This window comes from Balaenoptera borealis, assembly GCF_965194805.1.
Source record: "Balaenoptera borealis genome assembly, chromosome: 2".
Classification (NCBI taxonomy): Eukaryota; Metazoa; Chordata; class Mammalia; order Artiodactyla; family Balaenopteridae; genus Balaenoptera; species Balaenoptera borealis.
The window spans coordinates 51,562,037-51,582,813 of NC_138867.1; the positions used below are offsets into that span (position 1 = coordinate 51,562,037).

A 20,777-nucleotide genomic window follows, 5' to 3' on the forward strand; every position below is an offset into this window, starting at 1 on the left:
CGTGCCTGTCTCTGGAGCTTGTTCAGGCGGTGCTCTAAATCCCTTCTCCTCGCATACTCCAAAACAATGGTCTCTTGCATCTTAGGCAGTTCCAGACTTTTTCCTGGACTCCCTTCTGGCTAGCTGTGGTGCACTAGCCCCTTCAGGCTGTGTTCACGCCGCCAACCCCAGTCCTTTCCCTGGGATCTGACCTCCGAAGCCGGAGCCTCAGCTCCCAGTCCCCACCTGCCCCAGCAGGTGAGCAGACAAGCCTCTCGGGCTGGTGAGTGCTGGTCAGCACCAATCCTCTGCGGGAATCTCTCCACTTTGGCTTCTACACCCCTGTTGCTGTGCTCTCCTCTGTGGCTCCGAAGCTTCCCCCCTACCCACCCCCCCGTCTCACCAGTGAAGGGGCTTCATAAGGTGTGGAAGCTTTTCCTCCTTCGTAGCTCCCTCCCAGAGGTGCAGGTCCCATCCCTATTCTTTTGTCTTTGTTTTTTCTTTTGCCCTACCCAGGTACATGGGGAATTTCTTGCCTTTTGGGAAGTCTGAGGTCTTCTGCCAGCATTCAGTACGTGTTCTGTAGGAGTTGTTCCACATGTAGATGTATTTGTGATGTATTTCTTGGGAGGAAGGTGACCTCCATGTCTTACTCCTCCACCATCTTGAAGGTCTCCTCCTGTCCCATAGACTTTGGATCGTTGTGTTTTCCTTTTCTTTTGTCTCCATGTACTTTTTGATTTCTTCAGTAACCCATTGCCTGTTTAGTAGCATATAGTTTAGCCTCCATGTGTGTGTTTTTTATGATGTTTTTTCTTGTCGTTGATATCTGTTCTCATAATGTTGTGGTCAGAAGAGATTCTCGATATGATTTCAATCCTCTTAAATTTATTGATACCTGTTTTGTGGCCTGACATGTGATCAGTGCCTGAGAATGTTCCATGTGCTCTTGAAACCAATGTGTGTTTTGCTGCTTTTGCATGGAATGTTCTCTCTATATATCTATTAAGTACATCTGGTCTAATGTCATTTAAGGCCAGAATTTTCTCGCTGGATCATCTGTCCACTGATGTAAGTGGGGTGTTAAAGTTCTCTACCATTATTGTTTTACTGTCACTTTCTGCCTTTATGTCTGTTAATATTTGTTTTATGTGTTTAGGTGCTCCTTTGTTGGGTGCATATATATTTACAATTGATATATCTTCTTGGATTGCTCTGCTGATCATTTTATAATGTCTTTCTTTGTCTCTTGTTACAGTCTTCATTTTGAAGTCTATTTCATCTGATATTAAATTGCTATCATGGTTTTCTTTCTATTTCCCATTTATACTTTTTCCATCCCCTCACTTTCAGTGTGTGTGTGTCTTTAGATCTGAAGTGAATCCCCTGTAGGTGGCATACATGTGGATCTTGTTTTTGTATTCATTCAGCCACTCTGTGTCTTTTGATTGGAACATTTGGTTCATTTACATTTAAAGTAATTATTGATAAGTATGTACTTATTTCCATTTTTTTCATTGTTTTTGCAGTTGTTCTTTTCTTCTTCTTTTACTCTCTACTCCCTTGTGATTTGATGACTATTTTTAGTGTTATATTTGGATTCCTTTCTCTTTTTGCATGTGTATCTATTACAGATTTTTGGTTTGTGTTACCATTATATACATGATTAAAGTTGCTGATTTCTTTAGTTTGAAGGTATTTTAACAACCCTGCATTTTTACTCCCCTTCCTGTATATTTAATGTTCTGACATTGTATTTTACATTTTTTTGTTTCCTTTAACTACTTATTGTGGATATAGATGATTTTACTACTTTTGTCTTTTAATTTTCCTAGTAGCTATATAAGGGGTTGATTTTGATTGGGATTCCGTTGACTCTATAAATCAAGTTGGGAAGATCTGAAATTCTAAAAATATTGACCTTTTCTATCCATGAACATGGAATATCTCTCCACTTGTGTAGATTTTTTTTCTTTAATTTCTTTCATCAGTTTTTTGGTTTCCTAATATAGACCTTGTACTTCTTTTTTTACCCTTATGCCCAAGTATTATTATTTTTTGGCACTAAGGCAAATGGTTGTATCTTTAATTTCAAGTTCCTATTGTTCACTGCTGGCATATAGAAAAGTAACAATGTAGATTAATCACTTTTTATAACAATATGTTAACTTTATTATCTACACATCTGGTTTCCAAAGTTATGTTGATTTCCTCTCAAACATATAACATCTGTTATTCAGGGACTCAGTGAGAACTAAAATCCAAATTAACTACTAATGAACTTCTTAAAAATCCTATCCAAGTTAAGTTGGGGAGAAATAATGATCCATTTCTAGATACTCTGCTCTGAGAAGAAAAACTTCTTATACTTCAAACTCAAAAAAGTTGGTCATAATCCATCTCAACCAATCCCTGTATATTTGCTTCCATAACTACACTTCTGAAAACTACCCACTGGGAACATCATCACTTGGCTGAAGGCCGGGCAATCAGCAATAGCCTCACTATGGCTGACTTTTAGAGACACTTCTACCATTTGAAACGCTTCCACTTTTAGAGACACTTCCATAACTACTAAAGATCAACTAATTCTGAGTCACTCCCGGTTCTGAAAGTCCAACAGTCCCTAAAAATCTGTGCTTCCCCAAACCCTGTATAAGATCAGCAACTTGCTCTGATCAGTAATACTGAGCTCTGTTCATATAGATCTCTCTTGCTTACCAAATAATCCATTAAACTTTTTGTTTCAATCATAAAGTTGTGGCCTCTTTTTTTGAGAGCCTTTTTTTCCTGTTATCAGTTAAGCTACCTAAAACAGCACCTGTGGATTGCATTGTTTTAGAGCCAGGTAGAAACTCATAATGGAAATATGATTTTACTATTTTCTTGGCAATTTTTTTGTTGCAAATTTGTGTAAAACTCAGTTACATGAATATAGTTTCCATATCTTTTGTAAAACAGCTACTTAATTAATTGCTGAATAACTAGTTAAATGTTCTTTATATAAAGAAAATTGTTTAAGTTCCTCATAGAGTTTAATGCTAGGTAAAATTGTGTCTCCTGAGCAAATGATTTCCTCTTTTCTTTGGCTGCCATGAATCTCGACACTGCACTTTCTAATCAGTTATAAGACTTAATTTCTCACTTTAAGATTATATTCTTAACTATAAATGATACATGACTTTCATTTATTTTCATGTTTTTTATTGTTATAATCCTTATCATAATGGTTTTATTGCATATGACTTTTGCTTAACCTACATTAAAAATCCATGTTTGGGACCAGGTATGGAAAAAAATTTATAATAAATTTCTTTTTGAGGAACATTATGATAATACACTAGTATTTGCATATTTCTTTTTCTTTCTGGGCACTTTCACCTTTGATAATAATCCTTCTTTATTTTGTTTCTATGATACCTAGAATTTGGCAGCAATATTTTAATGAAGTCAGTCAACTGAATTTATAGTTTTACAAATCATTTCTAACATTGATATTCTTTAGAACAAAATTCTATGTGAAAATATTAATTCTCAGTGTAACTGGTAAAAGTTATACCTCCACAGCAGTTAGTTGGCCAACTACACAATCACCTTTGAAAGTGCAACAACTTTAATAGCAATATTGTACAAAAATAAAAGGCAGCATCTTAACCTTGAAACTTTGGTGCTAACAATAGAAATCAAAATAAACACTTCTAAATGTTTACTTCACTCCTCTATTCAGCAAGGCAACAGGTTAGTTAATGGAAGAAATTGACATCCTGCGTGGAAGAATAGCTTTCACGACATATATAACAAAAAGCACATCCTAAATATGAGACTGATTTTGAGTGTGATATAAATTTTCCTGCTTCCATTGCAGGTTCCTTACCATTCACACATCCAACAACTTGCATTAGGGTGCTTGAAACTAATTTGTTTGGCTGGAATTATAGTCATTGCTGTTATTATGTAGAGTTTTTGTTTTCTTTTTTTAAAAAAATCAATTCTAGGGTTTTCCTGGTGGTGCAGTGGTTAAGAATCCACCTGCCAATGCAGGGGACATGGGTTCGAGTTCTGGGCCTGGAAGATCCCACGTGCCACAGAGCAACTAAGCCCATGCATCACAACTACTGAACCTGTGCTCTAAAGCCCGCGAGCCACAACTACTGAAGCCCGTGTGCCACAACTACTGAAGCCTGTGCACCTAGACCCCATGCTCTGCAACAAGAGAAGCTACCACAATGAGAAGCCTGCACACCACAACAAAGAGTAGCCCTCGCTCGCCGCAACTAGAGAAAACCTGCATGCAGCAACGAAGACCCAACGCAGCCAAAAATAAATAAATAAATTTATTTGTTAAAAGTATTGAAAAAAATCAATTCTATCTATCTATCTATCTATCTGGCTGCATCAGGTCTTAGTTGCGGCATATGGGGTCTTTCATTGTGGTGAGTGGGCTTCTCTCTAGTTGTGGCACGTGGGCTCTAGAGTGTGTGGACTCAGTAGTTGAGGCACACGGGCTTAGTTGCCCTGAGGCATATGGGATCTTAGGTCCCTGAACAGAGTTCGAACCCATGTCCCCTGCATTGGAAGGCAGATTCTTAACCACTGGACCACCGGGGAAGCCTTAGTTTTTGTTTTCATATAACCAACACAGGTCTTATAAAGAGATGGAATAAATCATGGTGCCCATGGTAGGGCTTAAAGAGGTGGTGAGAAAGGCTTATTCTGCTGTATATTTCTTCCCTTCTTCCCTAGATGCCATCCTGCTTAAAATCCTGTCTTTAGAAGGGTTGTAGGGAGGGGTGCAGTGGAAGAGAGGTGTGAACTACCTCTTCCAAATTCTAATGAAATGTAATAAAAGATTAAGCAGAATTGACATCATTAAGACCAATTATTCTTTTTTTCAGGAAATATAGTAGGTATTTCTGGGTGATGAAACACAATAAATTCCTATCTCCTGAGGACATATAGATTACTGGATCTTCTCTGAGGCCCAGGATGATAGGGTGGGGAAGGCAATGGCAGTGGATGTTTGAGAATCCTCTAAAATTAGGCACGTGCAGAAACAGCAGTCTTTAGAAGAAACAGCTACTAAGTCTGCTCCTGATTAGTAGTGGACTTAGGTTTGGAGGAAAAGGGAGGGTTAGTTCTAGTTCCAACAACCTGAACCTCAGGAAAGGAAGGAAAGAGGCAATCTTTGCCTACTTCCTAAATCTTTCTCAAATGACCGTGTCTTTAAGGAATATAAGGTTTAGCTATTCTAAAGTGCAAACATGGCAACAAATACAATACGAGACAAGATTCCACCTTTTTTTCTAGTAAAGAGAGGAAAATTATTGCAAAAGAAAGTGTTTCTGACTTTCATAGACATCTCCACCTGTTCCTGAAACCACTGGAATCGAAGTTGGGAGGTATCTGTTTTTGTCTTGTCGTCTCTGCTGATTTTCTCAGCTACTCGGGATATCCCCAACATCATTTACATCTCATATACAGAGGTTTTCTTAGGATGAGGCCAAGAGAGGCTCCTTGGGCCTGCTTTGAAGACCCTCACTATAAGCAGCTGGGAAACCACCACTGAAGAGGAAGAAATTGGCTCTACCATAACTACTTTTTTAATTCCAAAGTTTTATTTTATTTTAGTATTAAAAAAAAATCCAACTTATTAGGTTTCCTCATTCAAAGCCAAGGCAAAGCAGGTAATATACTTTTATCCACCCAAGGCTGTCCTTTGGTGATTTCTATTCCTATTTAAAATGACCGATAATGCCGCGGAGTCGCGCGGAGACGGAGGCTCGGGTGCACTTAAGATTCGGCCCCACCCATAACCCACCGCCAGGGCCGAGGAAGGCACTGCTGTTGGAGGTGTAATGGATGTTAATCCTGCTCTGCAAGAGGTGCTGAAGACCAACCTCATCCACGATGGCCTAGCACGTGGAATATGCGAAGCTGCCAAAGCCTTAGACAAGTGTCAAGCCCATCTCTGTGTGCTTGCATCCAACTGTGATGAGCCTATGTATGTCAAGTTGGTGGAGGCCCTTTGTGCTGAACACCAAATCAACCTGATTAAGGTTGATGACAAGAAACTAGGGGAATGGGTAGGCCTCTGTAACATTGACAGAGAGGGAAAACCCGTAAAGTGGTTGGTTGCAGTTGTGTGGTGGTTAAGGGCTGTGGCAAAGAGGCTCAGGCCAAGGATGTCATCGAGGAGTACTTCAAGTGCAAGAAATGATCAAATGAAAACACTGGGCTCTTGTTCCTCAAAAATAAAAAATAAAATTAAATAAAATGACCACTGATGTATATTGTAACCTGAATTACATGGGAGCTACTTATAGTGATATCCCTACTCACACTCCATAGTTAAATTTACATTTATTGAGGATCTTTAATGAGCCATCTGCTTCATATTATCACATCAGCAGCAGAAGTACCACTGCCACCAGTATAACAACTGCCATTTATTTAGAAATAACTGTGTGTCAGAACCAAAGCTAAAGACTAATTTTATTTCATCCAACTCTTACATGAACTATGGCAGGTAACATCATCCTCATTTGATAGAAGAGAAAATTGAAGCAGAAAGAGTCTCAGTAATCTGCACTAGGTCACACAGATAACAAGTGGCAAGAATTCAATCCTCATGACACTGCAGTTTACAACTAAGGACACCGAGGCCCAGAAAGACCAGAACCAAGGGGACACAGTAAGTGGCAAATTGGAAATCAGATCTGTCAGAACCCTCAAAGAACATGTCCTTTCTATTGTATCATGTATCTTTCATTCTGTGTTTTGTTTCTCTGCCCTCTCTGAAGTGTAGGAAGAGGAAATAAAATTTGTAAATTAAAAGGTTTTGAAATATTCTGGAAGGTTCCATTTTATGAATAGGCATAATTCTCTGCCTGAGTCCACATTTTAGAAGGAACATGTCAGATATGAGTTGCTGGCTTGGCAGTGGTCTCAAGCATATGTTACCTGGTGACCTCAGTGTTGCCAGTTAATCACTGGCATATGAGCCAACACAAAGTTACTTTTTCTTTTTCAATTTTTTTATTGAAGTGTAGTTGATTTACAATGTTGTGTTAGTTTCGGGTGTACAGAATATATATTCTTTTTCAGATTCTTTTCCATTAAATTTAGGTTATTGCAAGATATTGAATGTAGTTCCCTGTGCTATCCAGTAAGTCCTTGTTTTTTATCTATTTTATGTATAGTAGTGTGTATCTGTTAATCCAAAACCCCTTTTGCCCCTTTGGTAACCGTAAAATTTTTTTTCTAACATTAGTCAGCCATAAAAGAGAATGAAATAATGCCATTCACAACAACATTGATGGACCTAGAGATTATCATACTAAGTGAAGTAAATCAGACAGAGAAAGACAAATATCATATGATACCACTTATTTGTGGAACTTATTTATAAAACAAAGTTACTTTTATATAGGACAGAGGCAGCTAACAGTAGCTTGTTTCAGAAATCAGTGTTATTGATGATGGGAGAAATTGTGAAATGAGTTTCACTAGAAAGTGTTGTAAGGGTTCTATTTAACTAATTCCTGAGCTCACATTTGGGCTGAGTCCTGCAGACTTTGGGAAGGGATTCAAAAAGAAAATGCAGACAATAGGAAGGCTGCTTCATTTTCTTTGCCTTCAGCTGGAAACAGGTTAGTGCTCACCCACACCAAGGCAGTACTTGGACTGGCTGCCTGAAGTACAATTATATTCTACAAAGTGGCCTTGTAGGTTTGCATTCTCCTCCTTCAATGACTTTCATATCAAAGCTGCTTTGTTTCCAAGTTAACATAATGGGACTCAACCGAATACTTTGCCAAGCTCTCACTGATCCTCAGTGTGGAATAAATGTGAACACTGCCTCATTAATCCTCTCCACGGTCCTTGGAGAGAAGTGGCAAGCAATCTCCCATCCATTTTGCAGTGGAGGGAAGAATGGCAAAGTAAATTGTTCACTTTGCATCTGTGCCCAGCCTTCTGGGCATTTCCACCTGGATATCCTGTTGGCTTGTCAAACTCAACTTACCCCAAACTGAACACATTCTCTTCCATTTTCCAAAACACATCTCTCTTTCTGGGCATTGTCTTGGTTAATGGCACTACTAGCCACACAGTTCCCCTGGTGGAAGCCTCGAGTCATCTTTGACTTCTTTCACTTTCTATATACAATCAGTTATGAAGTTTATCTCTTTTTCCTCTGAGATAGCTCTCCAATTCGTCAGTTCTCTTCAAACAACCCTGCCCCAATCTCTTGCTCTGTCCAGTGTCACATCATCCCTCATCCAGATTAGAGCCAAAAAATAATCCTTACTAATATACCCAATTTGGGTTTTTCAATTTGTCATTTATACTGTCTTCAAAAAAGTAATTTTCCTAAAACCAAGGTGGTATTATTTTCTCTCTTGCTCAAAAAGCTTTGATGGCCCCACATGGCCAACAAACATAGTCCTGACTCTTTTCACATCAATATCTTTTAAAATTGGGCACAACCTCATTCTGAGAACTTGTCTCCCACTTTTTGTTACCACATACCCCCTACTCTAGGTGCAAGGCCATCTCACTATTCTCCAAGTGCTTTGGCCCATCTCCTAACTTTAGTTCCTGATGAGCTTGCCTTAATTTCAGCTGATTCAACAAATTTCTAGTCATTCTTTACAGTTCATATGGAACATCTTATTTGTTATCTTTCTGACTCATTCATCTGCCTACTTTCTTAATTAATCTCTCCCTCTTTTGGATCTTCATAACAAGTTGTTACCATTTATCATACCTTGTTTTACAGTTATTTATCAGTATTTCTCAAAACAGCCTATAAGTTTCTTGAGGACAAAGTCCATATTTTATTTATCTCTGAATTATTAGTACTTAGTATGGTGCTGGGCACTTACTTGGTGCTAAAATTTTTTTGTATAGCAATTTATATACAATCAAGAACTTATTTTAGAAAAAAATTACTATATTTAATAACCACAATAACTGTAATATAGGTATTACTACTGATCCCTAACTTACAGATGAACAGACTGAGGCCTAAAGAAGTAAAAAGACTTTTCTATGGCCTGTCTAGCATGAGGGCCAAGACTTAAACCCAGGATACTCATCTGAAAACCCTGATTTTATTTCACTGTACTGGACTGCACATAGCAGAAGTATAGTTGGAAATGTGACCTGAAACAGTGCCCAATTTTGATAAAACAAGCATTTCTGGTTACTACAACATGCTAGATGTTGTTCATATTGAGGGGTCATCAATTTCCAAAGGACTGTACATCATTCCTGGTTGTTTTCTGTGTCTGAGTAAGAACACAAATATCTCAGGGGCAAGGATTCTGTCATGTTCATGTTGGAGCAACCATAGCACCACTATGGACTTGAATATAGATGATGTTTAAGAATTATTGATTGTCTAATGGAATCTAGTCAAAAGACTTTGTTATCTTTGGCCATTTTCTCTTGCCATCCCCAACCCACACAATATGTTGTCAAATGTTTATGAAAAAAACGTGTATACCTTGGTTGATTTTTTAAAGATAATATTATAGGCACAGTTCCACTTCCTTCTTTCCCAGAGAAAAATCACTATTGTTATGTGGGAGAGTAGATTTCCCACATACAACTATATATTTTTCACCACATATATCTGAGCATATAGCAATTTTCTGTGTGTTTCAAAGTTACTATATTATATATGTCTTTTTGCAACTTTTTTTATAATCATGAAATAATACATCATTTAAGCTCTTTTCTATTGTATTACAACTTTTTATCTCTTGATAATACCCTTAGAAATACAATGCTTTATTTATAATAATTGCTACAATTTATTTAGGGTTTATTAAGGGGTCTAGCACTGTGCAAAATGCTATTGAACCCTCAATAGAATCTGATACAAATAAAAAAATAATCTGATCAGAATTTTCCCTGATATCAAGTTTTGAAGAAAACAAGATCCAGTGAGAATTTTGGACTGAAGACCCAAGAATACTCAGTGGAGGAAAGGTTGAAAAATAGGTTGGTCCCCTGATTACAAATGCCATCTAGTTTTCTCTTTTGCCCTGAGATGACCCAGTCCGTAGCAAGACTCAGACTCCTCAATCTGAGTGCCTTACCTCTTAATTTAAATTTTCTCTGTATTCTTGCCTAAGGAATACAGCATATTATTTCACAGATGCTTATGTTGTCCTTAGTGTGGTTCTCCAGGTATTAGATACACACATAAATTTCTCCTCAACAGACTCTATGCAGTTTATTAGAGATAAAGCAAGTTAGCAATAAATACGCATTAACTGATTTGAATTGAAGTGGATTCTAGTTGCTACCTCTTCTGGGGAAGAACAGTCCTGTGACATGAGAACCCTATGAGTCCAAATAGAATACTCATTCTCCCAGTGGGCAAGAAAACAATTGAGATCATAGCTTCAGTTGCCCAAGTGTGAGTTAATAACTTTGAGCATGTGGAATAAGGCTTAGTTATGAACTCTGTATCAGTGGGTTTACAAGATGAAATGTGCAATCACATAGGGATTAAGTGAACTTCTTTCATTGTTTATTTGTTCAGTATTATGAGCACATTCACTACATTATCTAGCTTCCACCTAAAAACCTCTAATAAAAGGGAACTCATTATACTCTAAGACAGCCTGTTCCGTTTTTGGACAGCACATTTTGTTATAGGATAAAAGGATCACTGGGCCTATTTCCAAGGGCTGTAAGAAGAAGATTACTTTCGCAGATGTTTGGAGACTGGAGTTTAGATCAGGGATTAATAATCAAGTTTAGGAAGAGTGATGCAGAGCAAATTGTGTTATCCCTGAGGCTATATGAAGTTGACTATATTCAGGTATCATCGCAGTCCTAGGAAGCCAAAAGTAATCTTCCCTTTAAACCCTATTGCATAATAACGTACAGTGTTCTCAGTTCTATTGTTTGCCAGATTATGCTGAAACAGGACAGCTATGGGGATAATTAAGATGATGACAAACAGACTTTCAAAGAAATATTTAAGAAACTAGAATTATTTAGTCTTGGACAAGGGGAGATTAAAGGAAGGCAGTGATGGTATTTAGTTATAGGTTCACAATTCTTTAACCACATGCTCCCCCCAAGTCACTGAAAAAGTATTTCATAACTCATTTTATAGCAAAAACCTGACTGAACAGAGATGACTCTATTTACAGTCTCTATCCCACTTGGTGTGAATATTCATGTTTTGTTGCAGAAATAGTTATGTGTTTGGTCATGGAATACTGTTCCAGGCCTTGTTGGTGTCATTGGGTAACATAGAATATATGCACCATCTTCTCTAAAGTTTGAAAAAGTGTGAATTTTGAAACACATCTGTTCCCGGGGCTTGTAGACTGTCAAATTTCATTTCCATATTTAGATTTGGTGAGGACGACCTTCTTATTTTCCTAAATTTGGGATACACTGATACTGCAAAATTAAGATCCTTGAAAGCAAACACCAGTCAGAGAATACTCTGAAAGAGGAAAGGATCCTTTACTTCTGCAATTAAGAGCTAGGTGCATGGGGTGGGGTGAGGGTGTGGGAATAGGAAACAGGAGCTCAGCAGGATATTTCAAGGGCAGTAGTTCTTAACCAGAGTTAGGTTATGGACCTCTTGGAAAATCTAATGACAGCAGTCTACTGACACTCTCCTAGAAAAAATACAAATGAAGACAAGATTATGCATATATTTTCATGGTGCTCAAAGATCCCCTAAGCTTATATGATTAAAAACCTCTGCTCTAGAATGCAATTGAGTGGATATAGATTCAATCAAGTGAGTAGGTTCCTGTAACTAAGATACAGGTAAACACCTTAGAAGTTTTGAATTTTGGGGGAATGGGGTGTAAATATCCTCCTTGTCTCCACCATAGTTTAGAACCAAATGAGAGATGAGAGATACAGCAGCAGGTCTCCCCTCTCACAGCATAGCCTTCCCAGCTAAGCTTACCACACAGCAGTCTTTCCAGGCAGAAAGACATGGAGGAGAGAATCTGGAGCAACTAAGTTGAATTCTTTTCTTGAACTTAGCATCCCATCAAGTACCTCCTCCTCCATGGGAAGGGATGAAGAGGGACAGAGAAGAGTCAGCCTGTCTCCTCCTGGTCAGTAGTGTACAAATCATTTCTGTCTCTATGGAAACATGAGGAATGCGGATTAAGAATTAACACTGACAGGTTATGTGGCTGTTTTTGATCAAACCAATGGTAGTCAACAAAAGGCAAAGAAGCCAAACCTCTCTGAAACGTAGGCTATCCCATCTGCACACAAAACAAACTAGGTTGTAGGTTTCTCAGGCAGGGTCAAGAGAATGGTGGGCAAGACACAGTTTCCAGTTACTCAGGAAACTGTAACTGGCAAAAAGATATATCAGACTGAAAAGTTGGGGAGGTAGATATTCTAGAATTTATTATCGCTTTCCCCTTCCTTCCACTCTTCGCTGACACTGCCTCAGTGCCCTTCTCCTTCCATTAATAGTGTCCTCAAAACTCTTCCAGCTTCTTCTACCTGCTGCTGGTTCCTAAAGTCATTGCCACATGTTTTAGTTTTTTGTTATAGTAGCACTTCTGGGGACCAATTTCTATTTACTTATTTCTGTATAGCAAATCACCCTAAATCTGAGTGGCTTAAGATTCAACAATCATTTAATTTGTGCTTGAATATGTGGGTCAGGAATTTGGGAAAGGCTTGGCTGGGTTATTCTTCTTTTCCATATGGTGTTGTCTGGGGTCACTTGCTGTTCAGTTGGTGGCTGGTATTTTCTAGAGGTTCAAAATGACAGCTGGAAGACTGGGTTCAGCTGAGCTTCTCTTCCTTTCCACATAGCCTAAGGGCCTCTCCGTGTGGTGTCTCCAGCAGGGTAGTTGAACTTCTTACATGACATCTTATACCTCCAAGATTTGAAACTGGAACATATTTATTTCCACATTATTCTAATGATCAAAGAAGTTATAAGAACCAGTGTAGGTTGAAAGGACTGGAACACAACCACTCACCCTGTGGGAGGAATGTAAAAGAATTTGTGGCTATCTTCAGTCTACTACATGTAGATTATTATATTGTTCTTTTTATAACTCCTTAATCTGGATGCTTGTTATTTATTTTTTTTCCCTAGTATAAGAATCAAAGCTAAGTACCCCTTTTGCTGCATCGTAAAAGTTGTGTTTTATATGGTTTTGTTATCATTTAGATCTAAATATCTTATAATTTCTTATTTGACTCAGTAGTTATTTGAAATATCTTTAAAATTTTCCAGATATGTGGAGTATTTGTTGTGCATTTTTATTTCCTTCTAAATTAATTGTGATGTAGTGGGGATTGTACATATGACACTGACTATCTGAAATTTTCTTGATAGTTGCTTTTGTCAGGATTTATGTTGTGAATTTTAAAACTTTCAATGTATGCTCAGAATTATACATATTTTCCTTTGTTATAGGGAGTAGAATCTCTCTCTCTCTCTCTCTCTCATTCTGTCTTTGTAATCCAATTATTATCTATCTATGAAGAGAAGTTGTCTGTCTCACCCTCTCAGGTATTGTACAAGACTGTATTGACTATAAAAGGAAACCAAAATAAACTACAAAATAAAGTACATACTAAATTTAACTTATTAATATAATTAAAAACAAGATCTTTTAAGTCTTAAGTTAGATTTTAAAAAGCAAAGTGTCAGTTACTTAACTTTTCTAAGTCTTTATTGCCTTATTAAAAATAGGAACAATACCTTCTGTGTAGGGTTTGTGGTGAGAATTAAATGAGACAATGAGAATTAAATGAGACAAGTAGAATGTCTGTTACCTAGAATGTGCTCAGTAAATTATGTCTTTGACCTCAACAGAAAGTGTATTTCACTGTGAAAATAAGTCTTACAATTACTGGATATTTCTTCAGATATCAGATTGAAAAAATGAATGAAATAATGCCATTTGCAGCAACATGAATGGACCTGGAGATTATCATACTAGGTAGAGTAAGTAAGACAGAGAAAGACAAATATCATATGATATCGCTTATATGCAGAATCTGAAAAAAAAGTTACAAATGAACTTATTTACAAAACAGAAACAGACTCACAGACTTAGAGAACGAACTTATGGTTACCAGGGGGGGAAGGTGGAGGGGAGGGATAGACTGGGAGTTTGGGATTGACATGTACACACTGCTATATTTAAAACAGATAACCAACAAGGACCTGCTGTATAGCACAGGGAACTCTGCTCAATATTCTGTAATAACCTAAACGGGAAAAGAATTTGAAAAAGAATAGATAAATGTATACGTATAACTGAATCACTTTGCTGTGCACCTGAAACTAACACAACATTGTTAATCAACTCTACTCCAATACAAAATAAAATTTTAAAAAAAGATACATTACCTTCACTTAAATATATTCATAATTTTCACTGTGTTCGTCAACCAAGAATCAAGGTCAGGAGGCATGTGGATGACCCCCTAACGATTCTCTGTGCATGAAGCACGATGTGAATTGGGTTCAAGGGCAACTTTCCATTACTGTGATTTCTCTCTAGGCTGTGCATACAGCTCCATTGCTCACTGATGATGCTTTTCCAGCCTCTGTCACAGCTCAGAAAATACTTCCTTAGAATCAAATCTTTTATATACTAAACATTTTAAGAGGATAACAGAAAAAGTTTCTAGTATATATACTGCACATATACCAGGAACAAATTCATACACTTTGTCAGTAGTCATTTACAATTGTAAAATTGTGTCTATCACCATGAACAGGGTGGTAGTCACTACTCATCTGTATTGAATACCATTGACATTGTGTTATATCTGGCAGTATCCTTTGAAAAACAAGCCTATAGCGCTTTCTACTTTTTTTTTTGCACACAGTAGTCATCATTAATTTTGTGCTCAGTTTGGCTATCTTTTTGGCAATACGGCCCTTAAAATTTGTATTTTCTAAAAAGGGTGCAACTTTGAATGATGCTTCTATATTTTTAGTCTTCTTTGTCACGAAATGAATGAATTTGATACTAGAAAACATTATTTTGCACTCATTCTGAGAAAAGATTGATTTGCTTGCTAGCAAGGGCATTGTGTTTGTCTTAGAATGATATGTGAATTTCAGTGGCTTCAGAATGCTACTTGATAATGTTTTATACAGACAATGCCACATTGAAAAAGGGTAAAATGGATTGCTCATCCAAGTAAAATTAGACTTTCTGATTGTCATCGTTTCACTTTTTATTTGTATTTTCCTTTCATACAATTGTGGCTACCTGTGGGGCATTGCCATAATCACAGTTTTACTAACTTCAGTAACATTTCACATTTTTTCTCCCTTGAACTAGGGTAATAATGCTACTATTTCAATGAACCCCTTTTGAGACCTCGACCCAGGTTTGAAAATTTGGGATATAGTATAACATGATGGTGATAATCAAGCATTCGAACTAAAGCACAAAATAATTAATATGCAACTGACAGGAAAATAGGTTTTAATCAAGATGACCTGTACCTCTACAGATGTTATAGTAGCTGAAAAACTTTTAGAAATATAAATATTATAAATAACTTAATGGGATTTCTATAAAAAATAAAATTTAACTTTATGTTTTACACTTATGAACTAAAAGCAAAAATTTTGCATTTCTCAATAATTCTGTTACCAATCTTTTTTATCTTTGTCACTTTGATGGGTGAAAGATAGCATTTCATTGCAAAGCTAATTTATACTTGCTAAATAGTGAATGAGATTGAGCATCTTCTCCAGTATTCAGATCCATTTATATATCCCTTTCTATGATCTGCTTGAAAAAATTTTTTTCTATTGGGTTTTAGTCTTCTTTTAAGAATGTTAAGGACATCTTACCCTTCATCTATCATATGTGGTGGAAATAACTTTTCCCAGTTTTCAACTGGCCTTTTGGTTCATTTTCCTAAGCACAAGTTTTAACTTAGATCTTTTCTCCTTTTAGAAATCTTTCTAAACTGGTTCTGTCTGTATACAGATAGTGCTGTGATTTTGGTTAATTATAATCAAAATGACCAAACTTCTAATTCTTTTACTTTCAAAGCTTTCAGAGTCACCCTACTTTAGATGTCTCTATAATAACATATAATTATATATTTGGGGATATGCTTTCCAATTCAACTTGTCTTTTTAATTAAATATATTTGCTTATCCCATTACAGTTTTTTTTGAGACTCAGAAACCTGTGTTATTTTATGTATTTATTTATTCATTCATTCTAGCTTTATTGAGATATAATTGACACGTATAAGTTTAAGATGTACATCATGATAATTTGATACACATATATTCGAAGTGATTACCACAGTAAGGTTAGTTATTATCTCCATTACCTCACATAATTACCATTTCTTATTTATGGTTAGAACATTTAAGACCTTCTTTCTTAGCCATTTGCAATTATATAATACAGTACTGTTAACTATTTTCACCATGTGGTACCTTGGAATCTCCAGAACTATTCATCTTATAACTGGCAGTTTATACCCTTTGATCAACATCTCCTCATTTTTCCCGCCCTTGGCCTCTTGCAACCACCATACAACTATCTATTTCTGTGAGTTTGGTTTTCTTAGTTTCCACATGTAAGAGCCATAAGGGTTTGTCTTTTTCCGTCTGACTTATTTTACTTAGCACAATGCCCTCAAGTTTCACCCATACTCTCACAAATGGCAAGATTTCCTTTTTTTCTCATGGCTGAATAATATACCAGTGTGTGTGTGTGTGTGTGTGTGTGTGTGTGTGTGTGTGTTTAACATCATTAACTATTAGGGAAATGCAAATTAAGACCACAATGAGATACCAGTACACACCTATTAGAATAGCTAAAATGAAAAATAGTAACAATACCAAATGCTGGTGAGGATGTGGAAAAAGTGTACTTCTCAGACATTGCTGATAGGAATATGAAATGGTATAGTCACTCTGGAAAATAGGCAGTTTCTTAAAAAAGTAAGCATACACTTACTATGTCACTCAGCAAACATAATCCTGGGCATTCATCCCATCTAAATGAGAATTTATATCCACACAAACCTGTACATGATAGTTCATAGCAGCTTCATTTATTATAGCCCAAAATGGAAGCAATCCAAATGTCCTATAATAGATGAGTGGGTAAACAAACCATGGTAGATCCATATCCTGAAATACTACTCAGCAATAAAAAGGAATAAGCTATTGATATACACAAGAACTTAGGTGCATCTCAAAGGAATTAAACTGAGTGACATTAGCAAAAATGCCAGCTCCAAGGTAGCTCCAAGGGCTCATGCCTCCATGGAAACATTGAATAATAAAGCAAATGCTATTAGAATCAACTTCGTCAGCATTCTGGAAAATAGTCAAAGGTTTATACCAACCAAACAAATGCTGAATCAGGAAAAAGGCAACTTAAAAATGGTAGGAAAGCTTTGCAGCCTTTTATTTGCCCTTGTTCCATACCTCTCCCCAGCTTGATGATGGTCTTAAAAATGGCAGCCTCCATTTCCAGTGTGGGACCTTAGTCTCTGGTTTTGGAGGGAGCAGAGCTGACTTTATTCATAAACTATTATTCTAACCTACCTGGGGGTTACCTGAGGGCAAGGTTTGTTTCACCTACCTTGGAACTCACTGAGGGCAGAAAAGTGCTGGTCACTGTTCAAAAATATTATGAGGTAAATGAACAATCAGCAGCCACCTGAGGCAAAAGGTTAAATTGAGGTCAACTATAGACACTGAGAGCCAGGCAGGTAAAGCTGGGGAGAGAGATTCTTTGGGGAATTTGAGCATTCGAAAGTGTCTGTATAGTGGGGACTTTAGAAAGCCACAGACATGACCAGTGCAGAATGCATGTTTAGAACAGACCTCAGAAGACCTTAAGCTTTTACCTCTGACTTATCTCTAGGCACAATGCAAGCAGAAGTGAAAGCTAAGGCTGGGTTGTAAATAGCTTGGTTAAACATTGAAGGAGTGCCAGTCTTCAAAAACTGGGAAAGGGTTTCTTTTCTTTTTATTTCTTACTCTTATTCTACTTCTCCTTTTTCTTCCTCTCCTTCTCCTCCTCTCTCTCCTCCTCCTCCTTGTTCTACTTCTTTTTCAGCTCTCTCTCTCTCTCTGTCTCCCCTGTCTCAGCTCGTTCCTGGCATTTAAGGAAACCTTTCAAAATACTAGCTGAACCTACACTAAATGAACAGTTCCTTTCAGAGACCACATATAACAAAAAAGTACAGTTTAACAAAAATCGTTTAGAAAAGTCACAAAACAAAGTCACTAAATAAAGAAAGAGCTAGTGTCTACATCAAGCTACATAAACAGACTCCAAAGGGAGGGGGAGGAGTCTGATTTTCAGGGCTATTACATTATAATATTCAAAATGTCCAGTTTTCATCAAGCACATTATGCTGAACAGGAAAAAAAAAAAAAAAAAAACTTAAGTCACATGCTGTAGCTATATGATTCCATTTATTTAACATTATTGATGTGAAGAAATTACAGAGATGAGAACAAATTAATTATTGTCAACCATTAGGGATGGTGAGGAGGAAGGAGATAGGTAAGATCTATACCTATACCTTCTCAAGGTAGCATGAAGTACATCTTTTAATTCTGTTTCTTGATTGTAGGGTGGTTACATGAATCTACACATGTGAAAACATGATATAGGAGTACATACACACTGTATACCAATATCAATTCCTTGCTTTGGTATAATATTCTCATTCTAGAAGGTAACCATTGGGACAAACCAAGTGAAGAGTATGTGGGACCTGTCAGTAGTATTTTTATAACTTTTGTGAATCTATAATTAGTTCAAATAAAAAGTTAAAAAATGGGAACTTAACACATTACATTTTGTAATTGGATATTGATAAGGAGTAGGAAAGCTATTGATTTTAATGTTAACATCTATATCAAGTCTCCTTAACAAATTCTAACTAGAGCTAATTGCCTTTTCTGTTGGCTTTTTTGTAAGTTATAACTCATTACCTCAAAATAATGACAGTTTTAAGCTTTTCCTCTCTTTATCTCTTTCTCTTTTCTTACTGAATTATTAAGACATTGAGCACAATGTTGGAAAGTAAAATAGTAGCAGACATTTTTTTCCTGTAAAGAATGCGAATTCTTTACATTTTCTATCACTAAGTATGATGCTTACTGTAGGTTCTAGTAGATTCCCTTTATGATGTTAAAAAACTTCCTTCTATTCTTGATTGTATTTTATTTGGCACATTATGTATCCCATCGTTTAAAATTTAGTATGTCAGTATTTCCTTGTATTCCCCTGGATGTACTATGACTTTTAAATTCTAAACTTCCTAAATAAGTTTGTTAATTATAGTAGTTTAGATATAGTTGTCCATTTTTATTAATTTTCATATTTTCCACAGGTAAAAGCACACAGAAGGGTAGATTCAGACTGAAAGGCAGTTTTCCAGGGATGAGTCACAAGTTACCTCACCTATGAGAATCAGCTGATCTGATTGAAGACCTTACTGAGTCTTACGTAGGTATTATCTTCTATGATTACCTTTCTTTAGTGCTGACAGTCTGTTCTGCTTGAATAGTTGCATAAGTTGGCTTCTCAACCTCAGATGATTAGCTAAAATTAGTCTAAAAACTGAGGTTTTAGACGTTTATATTGATAACTATAAAACTTGGCTTGCGTTGATACTACCTAAGATTTATACAGTGTGAGGAGGCCTCTGGCCAGGGGAAATATTTTACTCTGTTGACATCTCTTAACTACTAGTGGTTCAGCACAGATTTTAATTTTCCTTCCAGATCCATGGCAAACTCAAGTTGCAATATGCTGCTTAGTCCTGTCCCTCTATCTCTTGAAAAGCATGAAAGAAAAGTCACAATAGTGTAAGCTTTCTGTGAGATTTTATACTTCTACTGAGTGAAATGCAGCCTTCCCTGTATCCATGGCAGTATTGGTCTGATATCTTTGCCTCTGCCTATTATCCTGTCTAGTGACATGAGTCACCCAAGCCCCCTGGGCAACATTTTCATCTGATTTATCTAATTAAAGGAGAGAGAGGCCAAGGATTGGTGTCAGGCTAGTGTCCCAGCTAAACCATTTGAGTAAGAGTCTTTGAAACATATTAGAGAACGATCTGAAGTCAATTTCTGATGAATAATAGACAACAGATATAATTGGAAAAATAAATAAATTCAGAAAAAAGAGTGAAAAAAAACTTGCTTATCTTCATTGTAACTTATCAAGTTTTTTTTTTTTTTCTGTCAAACCTGGGGATAAGAACAGTGACATGTAATTCTCCTTAAATATGGAATACTCAGGAAGAGATTGAGTCTGAATGGCTAAAAGTCACTCCTGTGGAGATATGTTCTTATAAGATCAAGGTCTGATTATTACAATAATACTGCTAGTAATGTCCTGTAAGTGTGCTAATCTGTATAATAGGGAACTTCTTGGTTTTGAAAAAAATGTTTTTTACTTTCCATGAATGGCTTGTGTTTGATGCTTTCTCTGGAGTTTACACGAGTTATGAAAGTGGGACATGGTGGTATGGAGCTTCATGCTCCTAATTATTTCTATTCTTCCATTTTTGCCCCTATCCATCATAATTTGCCTTGGAAAGTGAAGAGGAGATAAGGCAGGGTGCAGAAGAACAGCATGGGCACTTAACATCAGAAATGCTTAAATCTTCCTCACACAGAACCCCAGTTGAAATCTTTCTTTCTTTCTTTCTTTCTTTCTTTCTTTCTTTCTTTCTTTCTTTCTTTCTTTCTTTCTTTCTTTCTTTCTTTCTTTCTTTCTTTCTTTCTTTTATTAGTCATCCAT

The 20,777-nt window shown here is 36.7% G+C and overlaps 1 pseudogene across 1 annotated transcript; it reads left to right on the forward strand.

Annotated features, from left to right (window-relative positions):
• Nucleotides 1-378: 378 nt before the first annotated feature.
• Nucleotides 379-13,748, forward strand: LOC309623384 (small ribosomal subunit protein eS12 pseudogene; annotated as a pseudogene). Its single transcript has one exon. The product of its transcript is annotated as a small ribosomal subunit protein eS12 pseudogene (transcript).
• The last annotated feature ends 7,029 nt before the right edge of the window (nt 13,749-20,777 follow it).